The sequence below is a fragment of the Salmo trutta genome, unplaced genomic scaffold (genome assembly GCF_901001165.1).
Source record: "Salmo trutta unplaced genomic scaffold, fSalTru1.1, whole genome shotgun sequence".
Classification (NCBI taxonomy): Eukaryota; Metazoa; Chordata; class Actinopteri; order Salmoniformes; family Salmonidae; genus Salmo; species Salmo trutta.
The window spans coordinates 5,362,673-5,382,347 of NW_021822911.1; the positions used below are offsets into that span (position 1 = coordinate 5,362,673).

A 19,675-nucleotide genomic window follows, 5' to 3' on the forward strand; every position below is an offset into this window, starting at 1 on the left:
ACATGTTATTTCCTAACCATTCACAATGCCGGCTGAGGTACGAGTAAAACATGACATGTTATTTCCTAACCATTCACAATGCCGGCTGAGGTACGAGTAAAACATGACATGTTATTTCCTAACCATTCACAATGCCGGCTGAGGTACGAGTAAAACATGACATATTATTTCCTAACCATTCACAATGCCGGCTGAGGTACGAGTAAAACATGACATATTATTTCCTAACCATTCACAATGCCGGCTGAGGTACGAGTAAAACATGACATATTATTTCCTAACCATTCACAATGCCGGCTGAGGTACGAGTAAAACATGACATATTATTTCCTAACCATTCACAATGCTGGCTGAGGTACGAGTAAAACATGACATATTATTTCATAATTGTCAAAAAATCTCCACTCCTTAATCAACTGGTCTCTCTCTGTTTAACCAGAATAACATGAGTTGTGACCTTCAAACTGTTAGACTGTTAGTCCATAATCAACTAGTCTCTCACAGAGACAGCTTTGATTACCCAATAAAAAAACAGTAAGTTTCTGCCAGCCATTGTGATAATTCCAGTGCAGTACATGTGTAGAGGGATAATTCCAGTGCAGTACATATGTAGAGGGATAATTCCAGTGCAGTACATGTGTAGAGGGATAATTCCAGTACAGTACATGTGTAAAGGGTGTAGAGGGATAATTCCAGTGCACCGGTTATTGACTGGAGACTTAAAATGCTGAAAACAGGTCCCTAGTGGAATGACAACAACATGGCTGCTTGTTAAAGAAGAGATGGAGAGAGAGACAGAGATAACCATATACATTGCACATGGACCGTAAGAAATCCTGAATGTATTGGAATGCCTGGGCTCGCAGAAGATGTGTTAATTCATAACCCATCATTTATACCTGTTAGTTCATAACCCATCATTTATACCTGTTAATTCATAACCCATCATTTATACCTGTTAGTTCATAACCCATCATTTATACCTGTTAATTCATAACTCATCATTTATACCTGTTAGTTCATAACCCATCATTTATACCTGTTAATTCATAACCCATCATTTATACCTGTTAGTTCATAACCCATCATTTATACCTGTTAGTTCATAACCCATCATTTATACCTGTTAATTCATAACCCATCATTTATACCTGTTAGTTCATAACCCATCATTTATACCTGTTAATTCATAACCCATCATTTATACCTGTTAATTCATAGCCCATCATTTATACCTGTTAATTCATAACCCATCATTTATACCTGTTAGTTCATAACCCATAATTTATACCTGTTAATTCAGGGGTGGTTCAGACAGGCTGGCATGCTCCCTGACCATACTCGGCAGGAACTAATTGGGATCCATAATAAACCCCAGGAAGAGTAGCTGCTGCCTTGGCAGGAACTAATGGGGATCCATAATAAACCCCATGAAGAGTAGCTGCTGCCTTGGCAGGAACTAATGGGGATCCATAATAAATACAAATACTTTATCAATATATTTGTGTCTCTTTACTCTTTGATTCTAAAATGTTAATTGGCATCAAAGTAGATGACATGCAAGACAACAAATCCCTGCAACCTCCTGCATGTCATCTCTAGCCGACACCTTTCACAGAACAGTTCACTGAATTGTCCATTGAAATACATTTTGACAATTGAATCATTGCTACATTAAGGCCTGATTGGTGGAGTGCTGTAGAGATGGTTGTCCATCTCGAAGGTTCTCCCTTCTCCAGAGAGTAACTCTGGAGCTCTATCGGAGTGAACATCGGGTTCTTGTTCACCTCCCTGACCAAGGCCCTTATCCCCCGATTTCTCAGTTTGGCCAGGCAGCCAGCTCTAGGAAGAGTTTTGGTGGTTCCAAACTTCTTCCATTTAAGAATGATGGAGGCCACTGTGTTCTTGGGGACCTTCAATGCTGCAGACATTTTTTGCTACCTTTCCCCAGATCTGTGCCTCGACACTATCCTGTCTCAGATCTCTATGGACAATTCCTTTGACCTCATGGCTTGGTTTTTGCTCTGACATGCACTGTAAACTGTGGGACCTTATATAGACAGGTGTGTGCCTTTCCAAATCATGTCTAATCAATTGAATTTACCACAAGTGGACTCCAATCAAGTTGTAGAAACATCTCAAGGATGATCAATGGAATCAGGATGCATCTGAGCTCAATTTCGAGTCTCATTGCAAAGGGTCTGAATACTTAAGTTAATCAATTTGCAAAAATGTCAAACTGTTTTTGGTTTGTCATTATGGGGTATTTTGTGTAGATTGATGAGGGGGGAAAATTATACAATTTTAGAATAAGGCTGTAACGTAACAAAATGTTGAAAAAGTGAAGGGGTCGGAATACTTAACGAATGCTCTGTATATCACTGGCAGGGCTTTCTACCTCTGGCAGTGTTTTCTACCGCTGGGAGAGTTTTCTACCACTGGCAGTTTTGTACACAGTCATGTGATACGTGGTATAGAAAAGTCCAATCTTAGGAGAGTACACGCACTATACAGTGTGTCTGCAGGTGTCTATCTGTCAAAACCACTGATACAGGAGCCCCTCCACCCTCTGGTGGGATGGATCATGTCTACAGAGAAACCTAGATTCAAATACTTAGATGTTTGTTTATTGGGTATATGTTGTGAAATTGTTAGATATTACTTGATAGATATTACTGCACTGTCGCAGCTAGAAACACAAGCATTTCGCTACACCCACAATAATATCTGCTAAACATGTGTATGTGACCAATAAAATGTGATTTGATTTGAAATAAACGTCCTATTTAACAAAGGTGCTTTTGGCTGGAGTCAAAATGACTCCAAAGGATTTGAATTAAAAGTCAATTTTGATACAGAAACACTAAACCATGATTTATATATATTAAAAACAAGTTGTTTGACAAAGTCATTAAAAATTGGAATAATTGAATGAACCACATTTTGGCTATGATAAAAGATATGCCTCTGGGGTCAAAATGATCCATGTCAGAAGTATGGTTCAATGCAAATGTGTAGTGGGTGTAAAGTTTGTTTTAAATTCTCACTCATTAAACACGAATCAATCAACACATGCTTCTCTTTGAACGACTTAATATAATATTAAACATTTATGAAATAAATGAAAAATAAACGTTTGGTTCCTCCACTGCGTTGCCCTCCAGTCAGCAGATGGCGATGTGCGTCTTTTAGGTTCAGGCGACGCTGCCAGTGTGACGTATAATCTAGTGGACGGGACGCTCCTTCAACAACAACAGCTAGTCAGACACCTCGGTAGCTTTCTAGCAAACATAGCTACAACATTCACGCTCTTTACACTGTTTTGGTGTATATTAGTCGCTGTGTATTAAACACATGTACTTGTATGTATGTACTTGTTGGCCCATCTAATTATATATTTACGTTGTTTGTCAGCTAGCTGGTTTGCTAAGTTAGCTTAGAACTAGGCTAGTCGCTAATGCTAACTAACTAACATCTCCGACCATGAGTTCACTAAGCTACTCTCCTCCTGATAAAGAAGAGGAGGTCTGCTGGACGGAGAAAGAAACTCTAGTGAAAGAGGAGGAGGAAGAGAAGGATGTTACAATACAAAAACAAGTAGAGGGTGAGGCTGTTACCGTGAAAGAAGAAGAGAAAGACGTTTCAGTGAAAGAAGAGGAAGACGCGTTCAGAGTGAAAGAGGAGGAGGATGTTACTGTTACATCCAAAAAGGAGGAAGAAGAGGAGGAAACTGGATATCTGGTCCCGGTTTCCCAAACGCATCTTAAGGCATCCAATGGTTCTAACGGTGAACTCAGCCATAAGATGGTTTTGAGAAACCGTTCCCTGATTAACACTAGTAAGTACTGTCTTAAATACAGAGGCACAAACTCTGCAGTTGTTGAACTGATGTTTGGTGTTAAAGCGGAAATCTGCAATTGTTACATCCATATTTGGACTTTTATATTAGTTATTTATAGCCATTGATTCTTGAAGAATATAACACATGCCTCATGAGCTTAGTTCAACTGTTGTACCCCATCAGAACCCCAAATAAGCTTTTTTTACTCCAATGTTTAGAAACAATGTAAATCAACACTGTATAGCCTCAACATGGTTAAAACTATAATGTTGATATCATGGATGGTCAGTTCTTGCATCCATAGGTCTGTCTATGAATTTGAGAGTAGTTACATTTCTCCAGCCCCATCATCATCTTATTACCAAAACAGTGGTGGAATTACAGCTTTGTTATTGTTTCAACTGCAGATTGATTGATTGTTGTGTGGCTTGTTTAAAGGGGCAACCTAGTTTTAAACAGAAACAAAATGGCCGTCCAGAGACTTGGTTTGGTAAACATCTGAGGGATGGGGACTGGAGAAATGTAACCACTTTCAAATTCATAGAGAAAGCTATTGTAGCAACCGTAACCCAACACCTAGCGACCTCTTCAAGAAGTTCAGACATCTTGGTGTAACAGTTATAAGGTGTTGGCTTGACAGTCGCTGGACCCAGGTTTGAGTCCAGCTCAGGGCTACCCCCTGAATTGACTACACTATAAATACAAGGACTGGCCACCCATGAGGTCAAAATTATCGTTTTAACCTGATTTCAAGGCTATATAGAATATTCTATAATTGCCAGTTAAAATTTGCTGTGGGGGTCAAATTGTTACAGCTGTTGATACAGTTGAAGTGGGAATTTTACATACACTTATGTTGGAGTCATTAAAACTCGTTTTTCAACCACTCCATACATTTCTTGTTAACAAACTATAATTTTGGCAAGTTGGTTAGGACATCTACTTTGTGCATGACACAAGTAATTTTTTCAACAGTTGTTTACAGACAGATTATTTCACTTATAATTCACTGTATCACAATTCCAGTGGGTTTGAAGTTTACATACACTAAGTTGACTGTGCCTTTAAACAGCTTGGAAAATTCCAGAGAATTATGCCATGGCTTTAGAAGCTTCTGATTGGCTAATTGACATAATTTGAGTCAATTGGAGGTGTACCTGTGGATGTGTTTCAAGGCATACCTTCAAACTCGGTGCCTCTTTGCTTGACATCATAGGAATATCAAAGGAAATCAGCCAAGACCTCAGTCTGGTTCATCCTTGGGAGCAATTTCCAAACGCCTGAAGGTACCACGTTCATCTGTACAAACAATAGTACGCAAGTATAAACACCATGGGACCACGCAGCCGTCATACCGCTCAGGAAGGAGACGCATACTGTCTCCTAGAGATGAACGTACTTTGGTGCGAAAAGAGCAAATCAATCCCAGAACAACAGCAAAGGACCTTGTGAAGATGCTGGAGAAAACAGGTAGAAAAGTATGGAATTTTACTGTGGATATAGATCCACAGTAAAACGAGTCCTATATCGACATATCTGAAAGGCCGCTCAGCAAGGAAGAAGCCACTGCTCCAAAACTGCCATTAAAATAGGCAGACTACGGTTTGCAATTGCACATGGGGACAAAGATCGTACATTTTGGAAAAATGTCATCTGGTCTGATTAAACAAAAATAGAATTGTTTGGCCATAATAACCATCGTTATGTTTGGAGGAAAAAGGGGGAAGCTTGCAAGCTGAAGAACACCATCCCAACCGTGAAGCACGGGGGTGGCAGCATCATGTTGTGGTGGTGCTTTGCTGCATTAGGGACTGGTGCACTTCACAAAATAGATGGCATCATGAGGAAGGAAAAGTATGTTGATATATTGAAGCTACATCTCAAGACATCCGTTAGGAAGTTAAAGCTTGGTTGCAAGTGAGTCTTCCATATGGACAATAACCCCAAGCATACATTTACATTTAAGTCATTTAGCAGACGCTCTTATCCAGAGCGACTTACAAATTGGCATACTTCCAAGTTGTGGCAAAATGGCTTAAGGACAACAATGTCAAGGTATTGGAGTGGCCATCACAAAGCCCTGACCTCAATCCTATAGAACCTTTGTGGGCAGATCTGAAAAAGCGTGTGCGAGCAAGGAGGCCTACAAACCTGACTCAGTTACACCACCTCTGTCAGGAGGAATGGGCCAAAATTCACCCAACTTCTTGTGGGAGGCTACCCATAACGTTTGACCCAAGTTAAACAATTTAAAGGCAATACTACCAAATGCTAATTGAGTGTATGTAAACTTCTGACCCACTGGGAATGTGATGAAAGAAATAAAAGCTGAAATAAATAATTCTCTCTACTATTATTCTGACATTTCACATTCTTAAAATAAAGTGGTGATCCTACCTGACCTAAGACAGGGAATTTCTACTCGGATTAAATGTCAGGAGTCGTGAATAACTGAGTTTAAATGTATTTGGCTAATGTGTATGTAAACTTCCCACTTCAACTGTAAGTCATTGTAAAATATTCAGCCATTTATTTTTTCATGCCATTACATTGAAGGTGAAACATACCTAGATACAATAACATTAACCTCTCTAGGGGGAGTGGGACGCTAACGTCCTACCACATCCAGTGAAATTGCAGAGCGCCAAATTCAAAAACAGAAATATTATATAAATAAAAATTCATTCAGAAAACATACAAGTGTTATACATTGGTTTTAAGATGAACTTCTTGTGAATCCAACCACGGTGTCAGATTTCAAAAAGACTTTACGGCGAAAGCAAACCATGCGATTATCTGAGAACAGCGCCCAGCAGACGAATCATTACAAACAGTAACCAGCCAAGTAGAGGAGTAACAAACACAGAAATAGCGATAAAATGTATCACTTACCTTTGATGAGCTTCATATGGTTACACTCCCAAGACTCCACGTCACACAATAAATGTTCGTTTTGTTCGATAATGTCCCTCTTTATCTCCAAAAACCTCTGTTTTGTTGGTGCATTTTGTTCAGTAATCCATTGGAACAAAGCACAGTCACAACAGGCAGACAAAAAATCAAAAAAGTACCATAAAAGTTCGTAGAAACATATCAAACGTAAATCCTCAGGTTGTTTTTGTCATAAATAATCTATCATATTTCAACCGGACAATAGCTTCGTCAATAGAAAAGGAAAAACAAGAAAGGCACGCTCCTGGTCATGCGCAGGACTCATGTCTGGAATGAGGACTCATGTCCTCTCATTGAAAGTGGTGTTTCTCCCTCATTTTTCAGAGTAAAAGCCTGAAACATTGCCTAAAGACTGGCCACATGTTGTGAAAGCCATAGGGATCGTGAACTGGGTCATAAGTCTTGGTATGGTGGATAGGCTTTCAATGGAAAAACAGCCATTTCAAAATAATAGCACTTCCTGGATGGATTTTCCTCAGGTTTTCACCTGCCATATCAGTTCTGTTATACTCACAGACATTATTTTAACAGTTTTGGAAACTGTAGAGTGTTTTCTATCCACATCTACCAATTATATGCATATCCTACTCGGGCTTCTGGGCCTGAGTAGCAGGCAGTTTACTTTGGGCATGCTTTTCATCCAAAATTCCTAATGCTGCCCCGTACCCTAGTGAGGTTAAAGGTGAAACATACCTAGATTCAATTACATTAATAAGGGTGAAGCATACCTAGATTCAATAACATTTATATGATTCAATAACATTAATGAATTGGTTTGAAACCTTTGTTTTAGAACCTTCTCAAAGTTGGTGCCTTGACGGTTTCTCACTCGTACCCTGACTTTTTAAAAAGGGATTTTGGGACAATTAGCTTAGTTTATAACGTGTATTTTAGGAACTGCGTGTCACAGCATGACAATGTGAACATGATTGGTTGACAGTCTCTTGGATGGGCATTAAACATTTGAATAAAGCTGTAATTTAACAAAATGTGGAAAAGGGAAGGGGTCTGGACTTTCTGAATGCTCTATGTTTTATTACATTTTTCAAATGTAACCTTTTATTTAACTAGGTAAGTCAGTTAAAAACAAATTCTTATTTACAATGACGGACGACGCTTGGCCAATTGTGCGTCTCCCTATGGGACTCCCAATCACGGCCGGTTGGGATACAGCCAGGATTCGAACCAGGGTCTGTAGTGACGCCTCAAGCACTGAAATGCAGTGCCTTAGACCGCTGCACCATACGGGAGCCCCAAAATCATCTTCTAGTGCTGTCCCCAACTAAAATAAATCTTGGCCAACCAAGAGTCTAATTTTGTTTCTACCAATCGATTGGTTGAAAATTCCTATGTGTATTTTTCCATATATAAACACCACCCACGTGTATTAATAAAATAAAAATTATTCTCGACCAGGTTGAAATACTATCAGACATCCCCAAATGGGCACATTTATAGGCCTACATTTGTGTACAGGCCAGGTAGATTAATCCTACTTCTATATGTGTAATCAGGTGCCCGTCCTTACTCAACATTGACAGGAGTTTCAAACAAAAGACAATTAATAAATTGACAACTGACGCATCTTGCGGGGTCAGGTCTGGGTGGTCTGCCAGGGGCTGTTTCATTTAGTATCTGTTTGGGTCGGCATGGGGAATGATTGTATTTCCCCATAGTATGTTGTACTGAAGTTGACTGACTGAAAGGGAGTGTAACTTTGATTATAATTACACTTCCCTGAAGGAGGGAAACGAGGTACAACACCTGTTTGGCACCACCCGTTCCTGGGTCGGTGAAGAGTGGTATTAAATTTAAGGAATAAATCCGAGCCTCACGGTCATCACCTGTGGAAGGCGGGGCTTCCAGAGAGGCACGGATTTAATAGTATGTTGTACCTAGTTTCCCTCCTTCAGGGAACAGTAGTTATACTCATAAATCATTTCAGAGTTTGCTAAATCCAATGGTTCTAACCGAGAGTCACCTTAACTTTATTGACACCCAAATGGATACTGTCATTAATGCGGTTCTTAAATAATTACACATAATACTTAATACTGTAGCTGTTTAGTTACAGTCACATGTTCAACTATCATCAGCTGATCCAGGAAATCATTTTCTGAATGACAGTCACATGACAAACATCACGACATGCAACAACAACAAAAGTGCTTCTTCATTCATTACTCTGGTAAAGAAAGTTATGCCGTGCTCCACGTTGGATCCAACATCCCTAACAAATTGATGTTTATAAAGTGTTATTGTCTGCTTGATTTACTGTAGGGTCTCGTTAGTCTGTTTGGACACAGAGATACTTCGCTCATAATGTGTAGAGAACTGTTCCTTGATGGATAGGCTATTGTACAACACACAGAGATATTTTCCTATATTTGTTGTTAGGTGAAGTTATGGGTCCGACAGTAGGTCTATGTTATTGTTAGGTGAAGTTATGGGTCCTACAGTAGGTCTATGTTGTTGTTAGGTGAAGTTATGGGCCCTACAGTAGGTCTATGTTATTGTTTGGTGAAGTTATGGGTCCTAAAGTAGGTCTATGTTATTGTTAGGTGAAGTTATGGGCCAATTTGGCAAACTGTACAAACCCTCATTGTCAAGCTGATGGAAAAGCCAAAGAGCATTTTAATGGTTGAAGTGTTTTTAAGTACAAAGTAGTTTATTTGCGATGATGACACAAACATTATATTAAGCAGGACATTCAAACGAGCCTTACAATTATAATCCAAAGTAGTGTGAAATGTACTCATAAGCAACCTGGAAATGGAGGTTTCTCCCCTGAGTTTTCCCCGTTCACATTCAGAATACATTGTGAAAAACTAAAATCTTTGCTCACCATTTTTGCTCCAGGCAGATATACTACATCCATAACTAGCGGTTTCCTCATTAGCAGGGAGGAGTTTCTGCAATCAAATTGCATGTGCATCGCCCTCGTGCCGCAATTTTAGCAAACACAAAAAGGGGCCTACATTGGATACAAAGAGTTGTCTGGCACACTGCTTCGAGTTTCAATAACTTTAACTTATTTCTAGCCTACCATCATCGATTTTACTACTAATGTGAAAACAAGACAAAATATGACTATTCTAGCTCATTTTAAGACAATTGTCAAATAATTTTAACATTCATTACAGACGTCAATTGTTGTACAACATCATGGCTGCGCTGTTGGCAACACTTTTACAGTGGATTACTGCTGTTGTGGGCCTTTAACCATCTTTCTGTCTTTGTTGTTCACACAGGAGAGAGGCGGGACAGTTGTGGATCCTCTGGGGAGTCTCAACAACCTCTTGATGCTGAAGAGGCAGAGAAGAGTCTCTCCAGATCAGAACACCTCAATAAACACCTGCAGAGATCCACAGGGAAGAAATCTCACTGCTGCTCTGACTGTGGGAAGAGATTCACCTCCTCAGGCATTAAAATTCATCAGAGAATCCACACAGGAGAGAGACCTTATAGCTGTACTCAATGTGGGAAGAGTTTTGTTCAATCTACATCTCTGACAGTGCACCAGAGAATACACACAGCAGAGAAATCTTATAGCTGTGGTCAATGTGGGAAAAGTTTTCATAAATCTGGCAATCTGACAGTGCACCAGAGAATACACACAGGAGAGAAACCTTATAGCTGTGGTCAATGTGGGAAGAGTTTTATTCAATCTGTCCATCTGACAGTGCACCAGAGAATACACACAGGAGAGAAACCTTATAGCTGTGTTCAATGTGGGAAGAGATACTCTGATAAAAGATATCTGATCAAACATCAGAAAATACATACATGAAGGAGTTGTTTCATGATATCAATGAAATAATGTCACAATGTAGAATGTTTTAACATTGTAGTAGGAGTATTTTAATGATGTCACAATGTAGAACCCTAAACGTTTGGCCCCTGTTCTATTGATTTCAACATGATGTGGATATTAGCCTCAGGGGGAAAATCCAGGCTCTGAAATGGAAGAGTTACTATTTATGAGATTTAACAAAAAGTGACTAACACAAAAAGAGCTGTGTTACACTTACCATGTTGGTGACCCACTTGAATCAAAATGCAACACTTCAACATGTAGCTAGCTGTTTTCTACAAATTGTCCTCTAACCAGTGATGTACACATTATTCCCAGATTCCGTGTGGTTTTTGAGCTGTTAATTTTAACAGGACGTGCAACCTCATCTCCCTCCTCTCGGCACAATTGAGTTCAACACGTTATCGATGAGTTATGACAAATAAGTGTTGTGTTCCTTTGTTTAGCGACCCCTACATTTAAATGTATCACTCCAAAATGTAGCTGACTGTCTTCTGCAGGTTGTCCTCTAACCAGTGAGGTAAAATATATCTCCCATTTCCATGTGTTTTTTTAGTCGTGTGAGTTTCAACAGCACGTACAACCTGAGTTCCCCTCTAATCGATATCACTGATTTATTGCTACTTGTCAAAACAACAGCGTTTCTGATGCTTGTACAGTTTATAACATGCTTGTTTAAAAAAATCCAAGTAATATGATTATTGTGGCAGATGTTTGTGTATATAGCACATTTTATGTTTAGGTTTTCTATATATCACAAACTGTTTCTGCATATTGGTTATTGATTTGGACACGTTAGAACTGTGTTTTGACATTGGGGCTATCCCACCTAGCAACATGTTGTTGAAAATAAGACTATGCCTGACGTCCAATATATCTTCGGTTGTAGTTGAAAGTGGAGAAGATGTCTTTTCTGGTCGTTTTGTCAATGACTTGAAAACAACTTAATTTCAACGTGCTTGCAGCCTATACACATGGACGCAGTATAATAAATTGGTCTATAATCATTTTCATTAACAATCCTACATCACTCCAGCATTTATTGACAACATTCAAATGCTAATTGTCTTTATTCCATGACTGAAAAAGAATGACTCAAATCACCTCATATTTCAAACATTCAGCCTGACAAAAGATACATGTTTTATTATTCCATGCCTCACAATTAAGTTAATTATTGCCAATACATATTAACAAAGGGGTGTACATTTGGTTTTGATATTTCATATTTACAATTAATGTAACATTTAGTAATCATAATTATTTATGCAACCAACTGACAATTTTTGTGTACAATTATATTGACATTGTTACCCTGCTTTTAGAATATCAGGGTTCATTCTCAGATGTGCCAACCCACATGTACTGGAGCATGACATTGGGGACTGGGCTCCGATCCAACAACATGCCTATCGAGATATTGCAGGAGTTTGCTCTTGAAATCCGACATGACTAATACAATTTGATTTGAGTTTCGTTTGGGCTCGTTCCAAGGGGACGAGAGTTCTAGAAGCTAGTGAGTTTTAGGAAGACGAGAGTTCTAGAAGCTAGTGGGGAAAAATAGGACCCGAAAGATGGTGAACTATGCCTGGGCAGGGCGAAGCCAGAGGAAACTCTGGTGGAGGTCCGTAGCGGTCCTGATGTGCAAATTGGTCGTCCGACCTGGGTATAGGAGTGAAAGACTAAACGAACCATCTAGTAGCTGGTTCCCTCCGAAGTTTCCCTCAGGATAGCTGGCGCTCGATGTCTCGCAGTTTTATCTGGTAAAGCGAATGATTAGAGGTCTTGGGGCCGAAACGATCTCAACCTATTCTCAAACTTTAAATGGGTAAGAAGCCCGGCTCGCTGGCTTGGAGCCGGGCGTGGAATGCGAGCCGCCTAGTGGGCCACTTTTGGTAAGCAGATAATTTTAGGATTCTATAGAAAGAAAACAGAGAATATTTAGAAATATGTGTTTATTTAGAAATATGTGTTTTTTTTCTTGTTTTTAATTTTGACAGCAAGTTGTTTTCTGTTGGTGGTGAGCAAACTTGTCCAACAAAAATATAGGATATATTTGTTGTCTTAAGGGGGAAGGTGTTACAGGCTTTGGTTTTTCCATTAATGTTTTGAGGTTGGACTTTAGCACGTCTAGCTCGTTAGCACGTCTAGCTCGTTAGCACGTCTAGCTCGTTAGCACGTCTAGCTCCGTCAGCACGTCTAGCTCGTTAGCACGTCTAGCTCGTTAGCACGTCTAGCTCGTTAGCACGTAGGACGCACAGATTGGTGTCACCTCGTTAGTCAGTATGTGTTACACCTGTGCTGGCTTGTCCATCTCGTTAGTGCGAAGGTGTTTCACCTGAGCTGGTCCAGGTTCTATTTAAGAGTGTCTGGCCCAGTGCTCCAGTTGTCTTGATACATGTGGAGTCAACACCTTTAGTTGCTTGTTCCCCGGTAGGTCATCACTGTCAGAACAAATTCTTATTTACAATGACGTCACTTTCAACTACAGCCGGACATATATTAGTCTTCTTTTCAACGTCTTTTCAATGACATGTTGCTAGGTGGGATATCCCCAATGTCAAACACAGTTTTAACGTTCCCAAATCAATAACCAATATGCAGAAACAGTTTGGGATAAATTGAAAACATAAACATAAAATGTGCTATATACACAAACATCTGCCACAATAATCATATTACTTGTATTTTTTTAAACAAGCACCTTATAAACTGCACAAGCACCAGAAACACTGTTGTTTTGACAAGTAGCAATAAATCACTGATATCGATTAAATTGGGAAATCAGAAAACACAACTAAAAAAAACACATGGAAATGGGAGATATCTTTCACCTCACTGGTTAGAGGACAACATGCAGAAGACAGTCAACTACATTTTGGAGTGATGCATTTAAATTTAAGGGTCGCTAAACAAAGGAACACAACACTAATTTGTCATCACTCATGGATATCATGTTGAAATCAATTGTGCCGAGAGGAGGGAGATGAGGTTGCACGTCCTGTTAAAACTAAAAGCTCAAAAACCACACGGAATCTGGGAATAATGTGTACATCCCTGGTTAGAGGACAATTTGTAGAAAACAGCTAGCTACATTTTGAAGTGTTGCATTTTGATTCCAGTGACCAATGTGGTAAGTGGAACACAGCTCTTTTTTTGTTAGTCACTTTTTATTAAATCTCATAAATAGTAACTCTTCCATTTCAGAGCCTGGATTTCCCCCCTGAGGCTAATATCCATATCATGTTGAAATCAATAGAACAGGGAACAAACGTTTAGGGTTCTACATTGTGACATCATTAAAATACTCCAACTACAATGTTAAAACATTCTACATTGTGACATTGATATCATGAAACAACTCCTTCATATATGTATTTTCTGATGTTTGATCAGATAACTTTTATCAGAGTATCTCTTCCCAAATTGAACACAGCTATAAGGTTTCTCTCCTGTGTGTCTCTGCTGGTGTACAGTCAGATAGCTAGATGTAGTAAAACTCTAACCACATTGATCACAGCTAAAAGGTTTCTCTTCTGTGTGTAGTTTACGGTAGGATTTCAGGGAGCTTGACTGAGTAAAAGTCTTCCCACATTGATCACAGCTATAAGATTTCTCTCCTGTGTGTGTTTTCTGGTGCTTCTTCAAATTCTGTGAAGTTGAGAATCTTTTTCCACAATATGAACAGTGGAATCGTTTCTCTCCTGTGTGTACTCGCTGGTGTCTAGTCAGATGGCTAGATGAAATAAAACTCTTCCCACATTGATCACAGCTATAAGGTTTCTCTCCTGTGTGTGTTCTCTGGTGTTCAGTCAGTTCTCTAGATGTAATAAAACTTTTCACACATTGATTACAACTAAAAGGTTTCTCTCCTGTGTGTGTCCTCTGGTGTGATAACAGGTTGCTTGACTGAGTAAAAGTCTTCCCACATTGAGTACAGCTGTACGGTTTCTCTCCTGTATGTGTTCTCTGGTGTATAATCAGATAGCTAGATGTAGTAAAACTCTTCCCACATTGATCACAGCTGTAAGGTTTCTCTCCATTGTGAATTTTCAGGTGTACTTGAAGTGATTTTAGTCTTAAGTAACTCTTCCCACAATCAAAACAGTGGTGAGATTTCTCTCCTTTGTGTGTTCGCTGGTGTATTTTAAGTTCTGATGAAGATTTGCAACGTTTCCCACAGTCAGAGCAGCAGATAGATTTCTTCCCTGTGGGTCTCTGCTGGTGTAACTTGAGGTGATAGGATCTGGACAGACTCTTCTCTGCCTCATCAGCATCATGATGTTGAGGCTCCCCAGAGGATCCACGATAGTCACGTCTCTCTCCTGTGTGAACAAGTCAGACAGATGGTTAAAGGCCCACAACAGTAGAAATCCACTGAAAAAGATGATGCCAACAGCGTAGCCATGATATTGTACAACAATTGATGTCTGTAATGAATGTTAAAATTACTTGACAATTGTCTTAAGACAGTCAAGTGAGCAACAATAGTCATATTTAGTCTTGTTTTCACATTAGTAGTAACTAGAAATAAGTAAAAGGTGTTGAACTCCTAAGCAGTGTGCCAGGCAACTTTTGTTCTCAAATATAGGCACCTTTCTGTGTTTGCTAAAATTGCGACAAGGGCGATGCACACACAATTTGGTTGTAGAAACTCCTCCCTGCTAATGCAGAAACCACTAATTAAGGATGTACTATATCTGCCTGGAGCAAAAATGGTGAGCAAGGGCCTCCCGAGTGGCGCAGTGGTCTAAGGCACTGCATCGCAGTGCTAGCTGTGCCACTAGAGATTCTGGGTTCGAGTCCAGGCTCTGTCGCAGCTAGCCGCAACCGGGAGGCCCATGGGGCGACGCACAATTAGCCCAGCGTCGTCCGGGTTAGGGGAGGGTTTGGCCGGCAGGGATATCCTTGTCTCATTGCGCACTAGCGACTCCTGTGGCGGGCCGGGCGCAGTGCACGCTGACCAGGTCGCCAGGTGTACGGTGTTTCCTCGGACACATTGGTGCTGCTGGCTTCCAGGTTGGATGGGCATTGTGTCAAGAAGCAGTGCGGCTTGGATGGGTTGTGTTTCGGAGGAGGCACGGCTCTCGACCTTCGCCTCTCCAGAGTCCGTACGGGAGTTGCAGCGATGAGACAAGACTGTAACTACCAATTGGGGAGAAAAAAAGGGGTGAAAAAAATATATATATTTAAAAAATATATATATATTTAAAAAATTCATTTTCACAATGTATTCTGAATATTACAGCGCACTATCAGCGCAAGATCAGGAGTGCTACTCAAGGAAACTCACATTAAGCTGTGTCTATTCACTAATTCACCACCGTGGGGGAAAACTCAGGGGAGTTCTCATAGGCTGACAGCAAAAATAGCCTCCATTTCCAGGTTGATTATGAATATTATCATTTTACACTTCTTTGGATTATAATTGTAAGGCTCGTTTGAAAGTCCTGATTTAATATAATGTTTGTGTTAATGTCGAAAATGTACTATTTTATATTTAACCTGTTGGGGGTAGGGGGCAGTATTTACACGGCCGGATAAAAAACGTACCCGATTTAATCTGGTTATTACTACTGCCCAGAAACTAGAATATGCGTATAATTATTGGCTTTGGATAGAAAACACCCTAAAGTTTCTAAAACTGTTTGAATGGTGTCTGTGAGTATAACATAACTCATATGGCAGGCAAAAACCTGAGAAGATTCCTTACAGGAAGTGCCCTCTCTGACCATTCCTTGAGCTTCTTGACTCTGTTTATTGAAGACTGAGGATCTTTGCTGTAACGTGACACTTCCTACAGCTCCCATAGGCTCTCAGAAGGCGGGAAAAAGCTGAATGATGTAATTCCAGCCCCAGGCTGAAACACATTAGCGCTTTTGGCAAGTGCTCTATCAGAGGACAATGGGCTGAGGCGCATGCACGAGTCGACCCCATGTTTTTATTTTCTATCGTCTTTGAACCTAAACACAGATTCCCGGTCGGAATATTATTGCTTTTTTACGAGAAAAATGGCAAAAAAAAATTGATTTTAAACAGCAGTTGACATGCTTCGAAGTACGGTAATGGAATATCTAGACATTTTTTGTCACAAAATGCGTCGGGCGCATCACATAGCGAGTGCATAGAGGAGTTCTGTATCTATAATTCTTAAAATAATTATGTTTTTTGTGAACGTTTATCGTGAGTAATTTAGTAAATTCACCGGAAGTTTGCGGGGGGTATGCTAGTTCTGAATGTCACATGCTAATGTAAAAAGCTGGTTTTTGATATAAATATGAACTTGATTGAACAAAACATGCATGTATTGTATAAGATAATGTCCTAGGGTTGTCATCTGATGAAGATCATCAAAGGTTAGTGCTGCATTTAGCTGTGGTTTGGGTTTATGTGACATTATATGCTAGCTTGAAAAATGGGTGTCTGATTATTTCTGGCTGGGTACTCTGCTGACATAATCTAATGTTTTGCTTTCGTTGTAAAGCCTTTTTGAAATCGGACAGTGTGGTTAGATTAACGAGAGTCTTGTCTTTAAAATGGTGTAAAATAGTCATATGTTTGAGAAATTGAAGTAATAGCATTTCTAAGGTATTTGAATAACGCGCCACGGGATTCAACTGGCTGTTGAGTAGGTGGGACGATTTCGTCCCGCTGACCCCAGAGAGGTTAAAAATTACTTCAACCAGTAAAATGCTCATTGGCTAGTTTTCCCATCAGCCTGACAATGAGGGTTTGTCTACTAAGTGTATGCCAAAATGGTCCATAATCTCACCTAACAATAACATAGACCTACTGTAGGACCCATAACTTCACCTAACAACATAGACCTAGGACTATAAATCATTTAATATTTCAGGTGAAACATGGAAACTAAAATGTCTGTGATGACATTTCATAACCTGATCACCAGATCATTTTGTGAATAATCCCACTAGGCTACTCTGTAATGAGTTGTCATTCTAAATGTCCTGAATAAAGGAAAATAGCTCTGTGTGTTGTACAATAGCCTATCCATCAAGGAACAGTTCTCTACACATTATGAGCTAAGTATCTCTGTGTTCAGACAGACTAACGAGACCCTACTGTAAATCAAGTAGACAATAACACATTATAAACATCGATTTGTTTGGGATGTTGGATCCAACGTGGAGCACGGCATAACTGTCTTTATCAGAGTAATGAATGAAGAAGCACATTTGACTGGCATGCAGAAAATGATTTTGTGGATCAGCTGATGATAGTTGAACATGTGACTAACTAAACAGCTACAGTATTAACTATTATGTGTAATTATTGAAGAACCACATTAATGACAGTATCCATTTGGGTGTTGTCAATAAAGTTAAGGTGACTCTCGGTTAGAACCATTGGATTTAGCAAACTCTGAAATGATTTAGGATTTCTGTGCCCATGAAAACTGTTAACCCAGTGTAACATAAGGAGACACTAAATGTTACGTAGGTAGAGAGCATTTCAGAGACCTGAATACAAAAAAACTGTCCGACAGCAAGATCCAGTATTTAAGTTAAAGTTCATCATATGACAAGCTTAACGTTATGACTATAACTACTGTTCCCTGAAGGAGGGAAACTAGGTACAACATACTATTAAATCCACAAGTTATGACTATAACTACTGTTCCCTGAAGGAGAGAAACTAGGTACAACATACTATTAAATCCACGTTATGACTATAGCTACTGTTCCCTGAAGGAGGGAAACTAGGTACAACATACTATTAAATCAAACAAGCTAAGCATCAGTACAGAGACAAAGAGGAGTCGCAAGTCAATGGCTCAGACACGAGAGGTATGTGGCAGGGTCTACAGTCAATCACGGACTACAAAACCTACAAAACTGACACGACCAAAACCTACCAAAACCAAAACCTGCGGGCTCTCTTTCACTATAGCCAACGTGAGTAAAACATTTAACTTCTTTGGGGTAGGGGGCAGTATTTTCACATCCGGATGAAAAGCGTGCCGTAGTAAACTGCCTGCTACTCAGGCCCAGAAGCTAGGATATGCATGTTATTAGTAGATTTGGATAGAAAACACTCTGAAGTTTCTAAAAGTGTTTGAATGATGTCTGTGAGTATAACAGAACTCATATGGCAGGCGAAAACCTGAGAAACATCCAACCAAGGAAGTGGGAATTCTCAAGTTTGTAGTTTAAGGGATTGTCTATCCAATATCCTGTGTCTGTGGGGTCAGATTGCACTTCTTAAGGCTTCAACTAGATGTCAACAGTCTTTAGAACGTTGTATCAGGCTTCTACTGTGAATGGGGAGAGAATAAGAGCTATTGGAATCAGGTGTCTGGGAAAAAGCCATGAGCTCAGTCATGCGCGCGGCCGTGAGAGCGAGCTGAGTTCCTTTTCATTTATGAAGACAAAGGAATTGTCCGGTTGGAATATTATTGAAGATTTATGATAAAAACATTCTAAAGATTGATTCTATACATCGTTTGACATGTTTCTACAAACTGTAATATAACTTTTTTGGACTTTTCGTCTGAACCTAGTGCATGCCCCTACTGCATTTGGAATAGTGAACTGAACTCTCGAAAAAAAGGAGGTATTTGGACTTTATAAATATGGACTTTATCTAAACAAAATGAACATTTATTGTGGAACTGGGATTCCTAGGAGTGCATTCCGATGAAGATCATCAAAGGTAAGTGAATATTTATAATGCTATTTCTGAATTTTGTTGACTCCACAACCTGGCGGGTATCTGTATGGCTTTTTTTGGTGACTGAGCGCTGTACTCCAATTATTGCAAAGTGTGCTTTTGCCGTAAAGCTTTTTTGGAATCTGACACAGCGGTTGCATTAAGGATAAGATTATCTTTAATTCTATGCATAACAGTTGTATAATTTATCAACGTTTATGATGAGTATTTCTGTAAATTGATGTGCTCATTCACTGGAAGTTTTGGAGGTAAAACATTTCTGAACATTACACACCAATGTAAAATGTTTTTTTTTATATAAATGTGAACTTTATCGAGCAAAACGTACATGTATTGTGTAACATAAAGTCCTATGAGTGCCATCTGATGAAGATCAT

General features: G+C 39.5%; 1 pseudogene; it reads right to left on the bottom strand.

The window, feature by feature from the left end:
- Nucleotides 1-13,973: 13,973 nt before the first annotated feature.
- LOC115186599 (zinc finger protein 180-like) lies at nucleotides 13,974-14,759 on the bottom strand (annotated as a pseudogene).
- Between the last annotated feature and the right edge of the window lie 4,916 nt (nucleotides 14,760-19,675).